The sequence below is a fragment of the Leopardus geoffroyi genome, chromosome B4 (assembly GCF_018350155.1).
Source record: "Leopardus geoffroyi isolate Oge1 chromosome B4, O.geoffroyi_Oge1_pat1.0, whole genome shotgun sequence".
Classification (NCBI taxonomy): domain Eukaryota; kingdom Metazoa; phylum Chordata; class Mammalia; order Carnivora; family Felidae; genus Leopardus; species Leopardus geoffroyi.
In genome coordinates this window covers 27,714,951-27,728,473 of record NC_059341.1, presented here as the reverse complement: position 1 = coordinate 27,728,473, position 13,523 = coordinate 27,714,951, and the positions used below count along the sequence as shown (strand labels likewise).

Sequence of the window (13,523 nt, the reverse complement as noted above, 5' to 3'; positions counted from 1 at the left end):
TTGTTGTTTCTTGTTTTTAAATTCTGGAACATCAGAGGTTCTATAATAAGAATCAGAGTACCAAGGTAAAGATCCCTCAAAACAAAGATTATACAAAAGGATCACTGGCGATTTACATTTCCAAGTGTGAAATAAAACGTGCCCTTCTGAACTGCACCCCCCCTACTTGTGATACGATTATTGAAGTACCCTGTATTGTGAATATGCTTTTAATTCCAAGGCTTCAAGTGCTCCCATTTAGACAGAATGTATTTACTAAACTATATTCATTAAATTGTTAGTACAAACTTCTCTGTATCATAAGGTTCTTTCATTTTTAAGGAGAAAAAATCCAGTCATTCCAAACCCCAAAAAACATGCCCAAGGGCACACAGAGAAGCAACTAGCAATAAGTAGCACATACTGGCAGGAACATTCTAGCGCCTGAAGTCAGCAAACCCTAGGAAGCATGCTCGGACAGATAGCACTTAATCAACAGCTGTATTTACATTTATAGGAAGATTTTTCACTTACTTCAAATTTCTGTTTAATCCTTGTTCCTCTAAGTTAAAGGGGGAGGGGGGGGAGGAAAAAAAAATCACACTGAAATTTCTTATTTTTCTAATTAAAAAATAAACAAAAACCCGGCTTTGGATGTCCTCAAGTATATTCTTTGTGTCTCCTTTCAACGGCCGCTACTTTCAAATTCTAAACAAAAAGCAAAATATCAAAAATTAGCCCCAGGAACACTGTACAAAATCAAATATCACCACGCAAACTAGGCAACGGCATCTATCAGAAGTGATGATTCAGAACAGGATAAATTTAGATCGGTGCTTTCCAAAAGGCGTCTGGATGCCAAATGCAGTAAAAAGGTGAAGGCTACATCCCATAAGTTTCTCGGAAGAAAGATCGCCAAAATATTGAAAAGAGTCTTCTTTTTGAAGTTTTCAGTGCCCTGGTGTCCTTGACGCTGAACTTCCCCAATCTGGCCTCGGTATGGCCATCCATTACTGGGTAAATCCACGTGAAACCTGAGGACGCTTCAGCCTCGGAGGGCGCCGTCAGGAGCAGTGGGGCAACTCCACATGGGACGGGCCTTTTATGGCCTGAATTGGAGAGCCCTGATCCCAGCTAATCTACCATAAATAGCTCTTGAAACTCGGAGGAGCCCATCAGCTGTTGCAACAAGCCTGCCCAGCAGCTACTTCAAACGCAATTAGATCATTCCCATTGTCTTCGGGCTCGTTTTATAGAGAAAGTAAAAATGCAACTGCGGTCTACTAAACGGGCTGCAACAATACAGAATGGAGTGGGCCAACGTTTCTCTGACTCTAGTTTTTGTGCGAAGAAGGAACACGTAACCAGGAACAAAGCCTAGATACCGAATGCTGCAAAGGAAGGGACAGACACTCACGTGTATATACATTAAACAGCACACTATGGTGGCACGGGCCTGTTTACAGGTTTACAAATTGTGGGGACATCTGTGGCTGTCTTCCCTCTTCCACTGACGGCAGAAAACGGGCCATCAGGAGAAAGAATGGTGCCGGAAGTACTTTCTCTAAAACACACAAAGATTGTGTCTTAAAAGCACAGACGATGCTCCGAGCTAGCAAGATCGACCTTCAGAAGGCTCTCAGGTGGCTCACCTCACTTAAAAACCAGAGGAACCTTAACTAATGAAAAATAAATAAATAAATACATAAATAAATACATACATACATACAAGTAAATAAATCAGAACTACCACAATCACTTCTTAAAAGGCTATTTACGTTGTTTAGATACTAAAACTTAACAAAACTACTTACAGCTGTCACCAAAAAGAGCAAGGTCTTAATTGTTCATCCTCACTTCGCTATACATCACAAAAGCTTGGGCTGGAGGAAAAGCTCCGGGGCTGCCGCCAGGGTGCTGTGGGTCTGGCGTGGGTTCTCAGACCACCAGCTGCATCAGCCAGCAGAGGCCTCCCCAAGCAGGATCTGAATTCCTGTTATCAATTAACCCTGCAGGACAATGTTCTCCCCACAAGCAGTCCTGCGGCCGATGAAAACAAGGCAGATAGCCCCGGACAGCCATAATAATTAAACACCGGCTTCGTGACTATGTGTGCAAGGGTTAAAAATGATATGTCCACGCCAAATTGTTTACCCACTTCAAGATGGCAAATAAAACCTCCCAGCTTGACTTCTGCTTCCAAATCTCAGTCACGGCCCTCATCTTATTTTCCTTTTGACTAACTTTGCTTTGCATCCATTTGAAATTTTATCTTATCTTCTTGTATGCCTTCATAGAAGTTTTCTAAAACTCCTCCCGGAGCAAAGCCGGGGTAAAATAGTTGACTCTCTGGGTCTTTTAAAAAATTTTTTTTTTTCCGTTTATTTATTTTTGGGACAGAGAGAGACAGAGCATGAACGGGGGAGGGGCAGAGAGAGAGGGAGACACAGAATCGGAAACAGGCTCCAGGCTCTGAGCCATCAGCCCAGAGCCTGACGCGGGGCTCGAACTCCCGGACCGCGAGATCGTGACCTGGCTGAAGTCGGACGCTTAACCGACTGCGCCACCCAGGCACCCCTCTGGGTCTTTTAACAAGATAGGAGGAGACAATGAATCACTGTTGCCACAACAGTGCAGGGTTTTTTTTTTTTTTTAGTTTGTTTTGTTTTGTTTTGTTTTCCTTAAAAAGATTCACTCCCACAAAACAAACAGCTAACTTTTGGAGGCTTCTTAAATCCTGGCCCCCTGCTTCCCTGTAGCAACCAAACTGGCCTAGATTAATGCATTAGAGTCTAACAGAATAACACTCCCCAGCTTCGTCTTCTACACACCCTTTTTGCCTTTGCTCAAATCCCAGTTCATTCTACCTGTGCAATCTGTTTAAACATTTTCCTAAATATTTTTGCTAGCCGCTAAACCCAGGAAACTCTCATTACACGCTTTTGTCCAAAAAGTGACAGTAATGGATCGGATATGCGTGAGAGTAGATTTCATAATCTATCCATGAAGAAAATGGAAAATCATGTTATGAGTTGAAATAAGAACTATACTTATACTAGACATTTCCAAAATATTTGATAACTATTTTACATTAGCGATTTAGTACTAGTATTATAAACAATATGGTAGTCTACTATTCTTTCTAGTAACTGCTCATTAAGTCCAGTTTTCTTACGAGTTTTAATCTGGCTTTTGTCTGCTACTCAAGGAACTGCATCTATTTATGATATTGCTTCTAAGAGAAACTGCATCGTGTATCTATAACACCTATTTTATAACAAAAATGAACATGTGGAAACCAAAATTAAAAATACAACATTGGGATGCCTGGGTGGCTCAGTCAACTGAGTGTCCGACTCTTGATTTCAGTTCAAGTCATGATCTCACGGTTCATGGGTTCAAGCCCCGTATCGAGCTCTATGCTGACAATGTAGAGTCTGCTTAGGATTCTCTCTCTCTGCCTCTCTCTCTGCCCCTCTCACACTCATGTACACACTCTCTCTCTTAAAGTAAATTAAAACAAACAAACAAAAAAACCCACAACATTTACAATCACTACAAAGAAAATAAACTGTTTACATATAAACTTAACATATACATGATCTGTATGCTAAAAATCACAAAATTCTGATTAAAAAACATCCAAAAGGCCAAAATAAATAAAGAGGTATATACTGTGTTTGTGGGTTAGAAGGTCAACATAGTAAGTATGTCAAATCTCCCCCAAACAATATACACATTTAATGCAATTCCTTCCAGCAAGATGTTTGATAGATATAGGTACACTTATTCTAAAATTCATATACAGAAGCATAGGAGTTAGAATAGTTAAAACAATCTTGAAAAAGAATAAAGAGTTATTGGGGAAGCCTGGGTGGCTTAGTTGGCTAAGCGTCTGACTCTTGATCTCAGCTCAGGTCATGATCTCACGGTTTGTGGGTTCAAGCCCCACATCAGGCTCTGCCTGCTTGGGATTCTCTCTCCCTTCTTCTCTCTCTGCCCCTTCCCTGCTCAATCAATCTCAATCTCTCTCTCTCTCTCAAAATAAATAAATAAAACATTTAAAAAAAAGAATAAAGAGTAACCAATCTATTCCATATTAAGTTGTACAGTATAGTAATGGAATAGAGAACCCAGAAATAGACCCACACAAATATAGCCAACAGATTTTTGACAAAAGGCGCCTCTCCACCAAACAGCACTGGAACAACCAGACATCCGCTGGCAAAAAAAGAAAGAAAAAAGAAAAAAAAAAGTGAACCTCAATGTAATTTTCACACTTCATACAAAAATTAACCAAAATGGATCGCAAAGTTAAACGGAAAATATGAAACCATTAAAAAAAAAAAAACAAAAAAAAAAAAACAGGAACAAACTATTGACACTTGAACCGGGATCAACTGCTGGGGAATTATGCTGAGTGAAAAAGACAACCAGTCCCAAAAGGTTATACGCGGTATGATTCCATTTAGATGAATCCCCCAAATGACAACATGGTAGAAATGGAGAACAGATTAGTGGTTATCAGAGATTAAGAATGGGGCAGCGAGGGAAGGGCCCTGAAAGAGATCCTTGTTATGGATCCGGGTTGTTCCATTGCTGAAACCATTAGGGAAAACGGCATAAAAGGCATACAGGATCTTTCTAGATTATTTTTTAAAACTGCATTTGAATCTGTCATTATCTCAAAATTAAACGTTGAACTAAACATTTTTTAAGTTTATTTGCTTTGGAGGGAGAGAAAGCACGAGTGGGGGAGGGGCAGCAAGAGAGGGAGACACAGAATCCCGATCCCGCACTGACAGTGTGGAGCCAAACACGGGGCTCGAACCCACGAACTGCGAGATCATGACCTGAGCCGAAGTCGGATGCTTAACTGATTGAACCGCCCAGGCGCCCCTCACATTTTTTTATTTTTTTGAAATTTTTTTTCAAAAAACCTACTTCAAATAAAACTTCCAATGCATCCCCTTTATATAAGTGGGCTACTTACTGTAATTGCAATTTAAATAAATCTATATAGATTGGCCTGTCATCAATGCCATCTTAAGAAATTCAGATTAGAGGGGCACCTGGGTGGCTCAGTCGGTTAAGCGTCTGACTTCAGCTCAGGTAATGATCTCGAGGACTCCGTGAGTTCAAGTCCTACGTCGGGCTCTGTGCTGACCGCTCAGAGCCTGGAGCCTGTTTCAGATTCTGTGTCTCCCTCTCTCTCTCTGACCCTCCCCCATTCATGCTCTGTCTCTGTCTCAAAAATAAATAAACGTTAAAAAAAAAATTAAAAAAAAAAAGAAATTCAGATTAGAAATGTTTCTTTTTCCCTACAAGAATGGAAGTCATTGATCCAAAGTGAAATATTTGATACAGAAGCGAAGGAAAAGCGTTGCTCTCCAATTAAATGTTTATTTGGCAGGTTGTATGAACACTTAAAGAGAACCGCTAACACCGAGGGCCTCTCCAACAATAAAACAGGATACCACCACGTCATTTTCAGAATTTTCAAGCCACTGCTCAAGATGATTTATTTTCAAAATCTGTATACATTCGAGAAACAGCAAGAAAACAACTCTTTAGAAAGGAAGGAGACGGAGTCATCTCAAAATTTAATGCTACTATAAATATCATGGGAAACAAGTTCAAACTCCAGAGTTCTACCGTTTGGAAGGTTTCATTCTTGAAAATAGAAAGACAAGACACAAGTGGCAGAGAGGGCAGATGGAGAATGCTTTGTGCCCGACATCTGCTCAGACTTTGTGACGTCACACCTAGCTGCAAACATCTGGAACAGTCCCTCCTGAGGGCCCAACTAACTTCCATTAGACTTTTCTTCTAGGAAGGATGAGCTTTGAGCCAGGCCCTGTAACGCACACAGGATGTGAAGCTTCTTTTCATTTCATGGAGGAAGAGTGGTGCAAGCCCCAGAACATACGCTGGCTTCTGTGTGTCTCACCCCCAAAGTTCCCTCAGCCCCCCTTTGCCTCCGAGTGCTTGCCCATCTTACTCCTCTTTTCCTTCCACAACCAAGCTCCCCTTGTCCCTCCAGTCTCATTGTCCCCACCCCCCCCCCCCCCCCCGCCACATCGTTTTGCAGTTGGATTCTAGCTCCCTCCACATTCCAGAAACTGCTTCTCCAACCAGGGACCTTCCCAGTGCCACATAGACTTGGCCACTCTGTCGTTGGACTCTCTACTCACTTCCACCTTCATGGAACATCCTCTTGTTAAGAATGTCTTAGACACTACAGTCTGGTCCTTCCCATGCCTGAAGACTCTTACTCCGGGCTTCATTGCCCCTCTTCCTCCCTGACCTTGGAGTCTTCTCCCTCCCCTACTCCCACTGCACCTGCAGCAGAATTCAGGACTTAGGGGGTCCCTGAGATCAGAAGACCAGGGTAGCTCACAGGAACTAGAAACCCAAGACAAATAACGCTGCCCTTGTCCTCTCCTAGCACAATGCTTGCTCCTGCTTCCCTGGCGGACAGCCCCCATCAGCCCCTCCTCACTGGAGCCTATGGTTCACCCCCTAGCCTTCCTCTCTGTGTCTACTTCCCTGCTTCTGGGCAGGACTGCCATGAGAGCCTCCAAACTCTTCTTCCCTCCCCAAACCCATCCTCTCCACTGCTCAGAACCTTCTAACCAGCCCCAACATGGCCACTTCTTGCCCAGTGGAAACCTCCTCACTGGCCCCAGGAGCCCTTCTCCTGGGCAGCCAGTGACTTCCCGTTGAGGAGCAACAACTTGTTAAATTAAATGTTCTTGGGGCATCTGGGTGGATCAGTTGTTAAGCATCTGACTCTTGATTTGGGCTCAGGTCATAATCTCACAGTTTGTGAGGATTGAGCCTCATGTCGGGCTCCACGCTGACAGCTTGGACCCTGCTTGAGATTCTCTCTCTCCCTCTCCCTACGCACCTTCTGACTCATGCTCACTCTCTCTCTCTCTTAAAAATAAACATTAAAGGGGTGCCTGGGTGGCGCAGTCGGTTAAGCGTCCGACTTCAGCCAGGTCACAATCTCGCGGTCTGGGAGTTCGAGCCCCGCGTCGGGCTCTGGGCTGACGGCTTGGAGCCTGGAGCCTGCTTCCGATTCTGTGTCTCCCTCTCTCTCTGCCCCTCCCCCATTCATGCTCTGTCTCTCTCTGTCCCAAAAATAAATAAACGTTGAAAAAAAAATTAAAAAAAAAAATAAATAAATAAATAAACATTAAAAAAATAAGTTAAATATTCTTGAAGAATCAATGTAAAAATGTCCTTGCAAAAGCATCACTTTCACCCTCTTCTTGCATTTAGACATTTATCACTAGGAGGTAAAAGGAATCGAGTTACACATACTTTGGGAATTGAGTGAGATTCCCATGAGATAACCCAGAGATTATCTCACATAGACCAAGATCTGTGGCGATGTACATTTATGAATGTACTGCTAATAGTTGTGTGACGATTATAGGGAACTTTCACGTCTTGCTTCATTACAAACATCACATCTGGCCACACCCAAGAGGTGTGTGATACATGTGGATATACTCCAGCATACATGTGCTGGAGGAAAAACAGAAGGTCAAGATTGGCCGGCCTGTTGGATAAATTCCAAAGTCCCTAGCTTCCGTGACCCCTCCCCTTTCCTATCTCACCCACCACCCTGCCCCCCAGTAGATGACCATGAGAAGCCACACTGACCACCATCGCTGTGCTCAGAGTGTTCCCTCTGTTCCTTGCTTCTCACCTGGAAAACTCCTGATTATCCTGCCGGACTCAGTTGACTTTCTTTCTCCTGTGAACCCATCCCTGACATGGTCTACAATTTCCAACCTCTAGACTCAGCATCCAGAAGGCAGGGACACCATGTCATCTCCAGATCGCTGGAACCTAGTGTGTCTGCCACTCGATACATGGAATAAATGTTGGGGATAGGAAGGCTGAAACCCACAAGCAAAATAACTTGTAGTTACATATTTTTGTTTCTCGTTTCAATTCGGTGACAACATTCTCCTTTTTGATTCAGGTTTGACTAATCGGTGCGCATGCCCCTCTAAAGCTGGAGAGTACCAAGAGAAGCAAGCTGGGCTCTCAGTGTGCAGGCAGCAAATAAAGTAGACGCAGCTCACACAAGTGCCTTATTTGCCAGTTTCCCTTCCGTGAGGCACCTATTTCTGAAGAAGGATGACGTCAGAGCTTTGGCAGCGCTGTTAGTGCAGGGAAAGCAAGACAACAAAGCCGTCCGTCCCTTCCTGTCTTCTGAAAGGTTCCCCTTTCTAAATGGCAATGAACTTGAATGATCATTAGAAGTATTCTTTTAAGCTGCTCATTTCCAGGGAACCAGATTTGTACTCTGTCCTAATTTCTGCTCTAACAGAATCAGACCTGGAACTATTTCATTTTTTGCCTCCATACGCTCCGTGAAGCTTAGAATTTTGACATCGATGAGTGAAGACGGGATGTGCCTGTCTCCTAACATCTAGACAGATACACCAGCATGAGTCTCAGATTGTGGCCTTCTGCACTGTGGACAAATAATTTTGTTTTGGGGTAGATTTTCAAAAAGGGGGATATTATTTTTGGTTCACGGTTGTCTTTCCACCAACATGTCTCCCTCCCCCAGATGATCTAAACCAATCAGTGAGTGAGTATCTGTCTCTCTGTCTCACTCTTAAAGTTTATAGAGAGCTTTCCTGGCTTGGATAACCATCTTCCAAGCTCCAAGGTCATGTGTAGGTCACTGGCTTGAACCACAGATGAGCAAGCCAACTCTTCTCTCCCAGGCTGCTGCTTCAAGAGCAAAGGGAGGGGAGCAATGCTCAGCATGCACAGAACTGCTGGCCTCACGGTCAAAATGAAATGGGAGTTTGCCAGGAGGGAGCCTGGACCACGTCTTAGGAGTCCTGGCTCCAGGGACACAGCCTCTCACATGGCGGGACCAACATCGCCTTCCTGGACACGAGGCTCAGAGTCCTGAGAGTAATCAGAGATCTACAAATTGTGACATGCTCCGTTCAGGGCACGATATAGCTAAAGATATGGCATCTGTATCAATTTATCACAGGGCAGAATCACAGGGTTGCTTCTCAAGTGGGAACCTGAGACTAAAGCGATGCAGGGAGCACCTCCCCTACCAGAGAAGACCCAGGAGGCTTTTTCCCTTTCATGTCGTTGCGGACATCACAAAGCTTAGCACCGTAAGTGGTTTCTCCTGCTGATCCCAAACACCAAGAAGGAACGCACGATTCTTACTCCTGAATGAAAAGCACAAAGTACCCATGGTCCTTCTTAAGGAGCGCAGTGGAAAGGTGAACATCCACCCCGTGGTATGAAGGAGACCATCCAGGTCCCGGAGACACACTGGACAGGTTGCACCTGGGAGGCTTCCTCTGCAGTCCTGTTCTCCAGCCTCCACAAACCACAAAACCCCACACACCCTTGGCTGCAAGCACAAGTGTGTGCATCCCAGCTCAATGTGGTTCCCACTGTAGATGTTCATTCTCGTTCTCCTCCAGAACCAGCATCGTAAGTGATGGCTGCACGCTCGGCCAACCCACAAATGCCTGATAAACCTGTAATAAAGTGGAAATACGGCACCAATAATCCTATAAAACTGAACCGCTGTGTGTTGTAGCTGAAAGCATATCTGTAGCTCCAGTTGGGGATCCTAAAACACAACTCCCTGGTGTTACGAGTGGTGACTTCCCAGCCTAAGGTTCAGGCTGCAACTCTTATTTTGGGAGCAGGAGCTACAAAATCGAGAGGGGCGTCATCTGAAAACCAGAATGTGGGAGAAAGGAGTAGGGGGCAGGAGTCAACTGTGGGGGCAGCATGGTGAGGGGTGGGGGGCTGAGTTCAGGAGAATGAGTAATTTCTAGGGTAAGTGGAAGACATTAAAAACTCAAAAGTTCAAGGCAATATGATAGAAAGTACAGGAATCAAATAATGAAGTTTAGCTTCATGAACCATTTACTTCATTTTCTTATATTTCTCGTTTCACTGCATCAGATTGAACACTTGGTGTCAGTCCAGGGACCAAACATTGCTGGTTTAGATTAAGACTCCTAGGGTCCCATCCAGTTCCAGAAAAACTGAGATTCTCTAATTCTGAGGCAAAGTGCCATCTCAGAGTCGCCAAAGAAGAATGGAGAGGATTAAGAGAAAAAAGAAAGGGGTGGGGGGGACGGATAACAAAAAGGAAGGGGATCCAAGGAGAGCGAAAGTATGTCAACACAAGGCATTCCCGGAGTCTGAGTTATTCCACAGTAGGACAGGAAGCAAAGATAAGAACACTTGATTACAGCTCAGCTTCCCTCCAACAGAGGCTCAGACTGAAGCAGACAGTCCCCGCACGGCCCCTGAAATCATCTGCTGGTCTCATTATACCAGAGCGGCCCATTTTGTTAGCATGCATGAAGAACTCCCTTCAGAGGACCCGCTAAAAATGGCGGGCAACCTTACTGGCAGGATAGAGGGCACAACTACACACAGGGAAGAGAGAAAACATCCAGGCAAACACATCTCCAAACGACTGCACTTATTTAGGAGTTGTGCCAAGTGCTCTTAACTCCTTGTTGCTCCAGCCCACTTTCCTACCCCCCCAGGTCCGTGGTCCCAGGAGCAAGAGCTCCGTCAAGTCAGAGATTTTTGTCTGTTTTGTAGACTGTTGTTAACCCCCGGTGCCCACAATTGTGCCTGGGCCACAGTAAGTGCTCAATAAATATTTGTTGATGGGCTAGAATAATACATACCTTACAGAGAAGAGTGCCAAAACAGGATTTTTTTTTTTCCCGAGGTTACTTTACCCCTCATGGGTCCTACCACCACCAGCTCCCAGTCTGTGATCCTGATTCCTGCTGGCTTTGAGTACCCTGTTCCACAAATCTGCATTCATTTACCTCTTTCCCAAATATTTCTCTGGGCAAGATTTTCCTCATTAAGCAGGGCCTGACTGCAGCATAGGAAGGACTCTTTGCAAAACTCTCTCTGCCTTCTGATCTTTGAGGCAGGGGGTCACATATGCAAATCCACGGCACCTGGGCCAAGGGCACGCCCAGGCCCTGCTTGCAGGGCTTTATGGTGCACTAATTGACTGGGTTAAGTCCTGAAGCTAGGATCACCTTCCAGAGTCAAGCTCCCCATAGGCCCTCCCTAAATGTTTTCTGATGATGGCCAAGTAGGCAAGTTCAGTCCTTTCTCCCCAGAAACACGATACTGCTTTCTATACCAACAAGAATTAATTCAAATCCCTAGTGAGCAGTCCAGGATATGAAAATTACAGTAATCTAATCTTGTAGAGGAAGAAGTATGAATCATCATTACACGGTCTGACAAAGAGCCAAATGATTAATCCCAGGCTGTGCAGAGGTTAGGGTCCATGGCCATGGCTCCTCGTGGGCTACAAAACAAACAGTGGGACCCACCAGGCAAACATCAGAGAGGCAACATGGTGGTTTTCATCCCAGAGGAGGAGAAGCAAAGAACAACAATGCTATGTTCTCAGGACCACACTTTAAACTTCTTATTCTGAGGGGGAGGAGGAGAGAGGGACTCTGGAGCCCCCAAACCTTGGGTGTTCTATCCGCTGACTCTGATGGAAATTCCTTAAGCTCTGAAGCTTACTTAGAAGTAGGAACTGTGGGCCTTGCAGAATCAGGGCATCTCAAAACTAATTGGAAACCCCAGTTGTACACAGGACAAGCAGGGCGATGGATAGCAATACCTAGCAGAATATTCTCCTAACTGCAACAGAGAAACTACAGTTTTGAAGGAAAGTCTTGGCCTTTTCCTGAAACTTGCAAAAAGAACACTGAAGCTCCCCATCTACCATCGAGAAACCACAGCCCCAGTGCACTGGGGATGCTGGTCAGGTCACCCGCAGCCCTGAACCATCATGGGCTTTTTTTTTTTTCTTTTTTTCTCTTGCACAGCTGTGTTCAATTTTCTGTCCTTGGGGTTTTAAAGGAACATTTATTCTAGGGCCAGGATTCCCAAGTTTTATGGTTATACAACTCCCTCCCAGGGCCAAAGAATGTTTGAAAAGCCTAAACTCGGCAAAGAGAATTAGTAAAAGTATCCAAATGAAAGTGAAATAAAAACTTAGGACCCGTTCCAATTTAGACTCAACCTCTCGATTGTATTGTACCTTCTGTTTGTTCTTTAAGATATTTACTACCTATTTCTCATGCCCATATAGGTGTGTGTGTGTGTGTGTGTGTGTGTAAAAACAGAAGACCAAAGGTATATTTATATTCCTCCATGGCTTGTGTTTCCCATTCTATGACAAATTTTGTTTTAAATAAGGCCTGCATCTTACATTGGGTTAAAAAAACTGCCAAAAAAGAGATTCCTTTAGGATTTTTATTTTGCTTAGTTTTCCTATTTAGAGAGCTCGATACCTCCTAGTTTTTGATAGGAGGACAGCACTTTAAGAACTTGTATTTTTACTTAAAAAGCCAATTTAGTGGCATTTTTAGTTGAAATACTCTGAGTACATTGCCAACATCGAAAAATCATTGCCCCCCAACACACCCCACGAAGAGAGTAGAAGGCCCTCACCAGCCCATGAAATGCTAACCAGCTTTCTGAATGCAGCCAAATAAGCTTATTTCAGAAATTCCAGAAGTCCCTTACCTGTTTTCTTCTGTCTTCTCTCTTCATGTCACCTAGATTCCCACATCTCCAAGAAATCTGCCCAAAGTCTCTGTCTACGTCAATTTATGCACCTCGCTTTTATGTTTGTCTCCCAAAGGCTGGTGGCTTGTTTCATACACTCATCTGGTCTGACAAGGCAAAATTCAGGCCTCGGGGCCTGGGGTTTGTGACACAGCACACAGCACCCACATTAGAGGCCTGGCTGCCTCCCAAGACACACATGACGTTTTTGAGAAACAAAGTAACTTGCACAGATCCACCCTGCGCACAAAAATGCAATCAGTGCTCCTCCGTACAAATGAGCTGAAATGTGGTCAGTAGCACCTGCTTAATACAGTCCAGTTCTCCGAAAACAATGAGAAAACGCTGTCAGCTGACCTCGTCTGCCCCCAGTCATGGTGAGCAGGCATCTCTCAAGAAGCAACGGTGAGTAGAAGAGACCAAATCCTCTCCCGCAGCCACTTTCTCGTGCTCGTTTAAAATCAAGATCCCCAAAGTGCCTGTTAGCACGGCCCGAGAGCCAAGCTTACAGGCTGAAGTTCAAAGGATTCCTCCTGGATAACCACTCCAATTCTCCCATGACTGGAAGTTGCCGCAAGTTACTGAAATCTCTACACCTGGGTGGGGAGCAGCTGAAAAAGACAGGCTTGTCGAGTCAGGGTTTCTCCTAAGCTGGTGATTTCCTCACGGACGGCAATCTACTTCTAGCCAAGGAGAGCACACTACTGTATCGTTTTCTTATAATAAAAAATGAAAAAACCTGTGCACTAGAACAAATTAAGATGCTTCTTTCAGAAGAACAATTTTTTAAATTTTTTATATTGTTTAATTAAAAAAAATTTTTTTTAGTGAGAGAGAGAGAGAGAGACAGAGCACGAATGAGGGAGGGGCAGAAAGAGAGGGAGACACAGAATCCG

General features: G+C 44.3%; 1 protein-coding gene across 5 annotated transcripts in view; it reads right to left on the bottom strand.

Moving 5' to 3' along the window:
- Nucleotides 1–13,523, bottom strand: part of SVIL (supervillin) — a 235,284-nt gene that overhangs the window by 149,601 nt on the left and 72,160 nt on the right. The window contains exon 1 of one of the 5 annotated variants that reach the window (XM_045462536.1): nt 514–1,065. The exons of 3 other annotated variants lie outside the window; for them this stretch is intronic. The gene's annotated coding sequence lies outside the window, so the exon portion shown is untranslated. Of the gene's footprint in view, nt 1–513; nt 1,066–13,523 lie in introns of those variants that run through there. One more of the 5 variants, XM_045462543.1, reaches the window with a different exon arrangement.